The sequence below is a fragment of the Antechinus flavipes genome, chromosome 1 (assembly GCF_016432865.1).
Source record: "Antechinus flavipes isolate AdamAnt ecotype Samford, QLD, Australia chromosome 1, AdamAnt_v2, whole genome shotgun sequence".
In the NCBI taxonomy this organism is placed as follows: Eukaryota; Metazoa; Chordata; class Mammalia; order Dasyuromorphia; family Dasyuridae; genus Antechinus; species Antechinus flavipes.
Genome location: NC_067398.1, coordinates 669,338,312 through 669,338,938, shown reverse-complemented (window position 1 = coordinate 669,338,938; position 627 = coordinate 669,338,312).

Sequence of the window (627 nt, the reverse complement as noted above, 5' to 3'; positions counted from 1 at the left end):
CAAAGCAGACAAATTAAAAGTCTTGCCCAGGGTCACAGAGATAGAAAGTGTCTGAGGTTAGATTTGAATTCAGGTCTTCCTGACTATAGGTCCAACATTCTATACTCTATTTCATGAGTTAATTAGAACAAGTCTGAGGGGTAAAATGAGGGATTGGCTAAGTCTTTTCCAATTCTAGATGCCCTTTATCCCCAGTAGACCAGAAGACTGGTCAACAGTTGAGCCTTAACCCATTGGACCAATCAAGTCTCAAGGACAACTTCCATACTTCCAAGGGGAAGCTGTAGCCCAGCCTACATGATAGAGTCCTGTTGGAGATTTCTTCTATCACAGGAGGATCGAGGTATGAAAGAAATGGAAGGGTAGAAGACTGTGATCCCAGAGAGAAATCTGGATGACGTAGTCAGAGTTCAAATCTGGCCTCAGACACTTACACTTCCTGGGTGTGTGACCCTGGACAAGTCACTTAACCCCAACTGTCTCAGAAAAAAAAAAAAAAAGGTTATAATGAGCTAGCTAGGATGCATAGGTGTCTGGGCTAGTTAACACATCTCTCTGTTAGGCCCACAACCTTCCCCAGGATGGTCGTGAATGTCTCTAACTTGCCCTATTCAAGTGAGTTCCTAG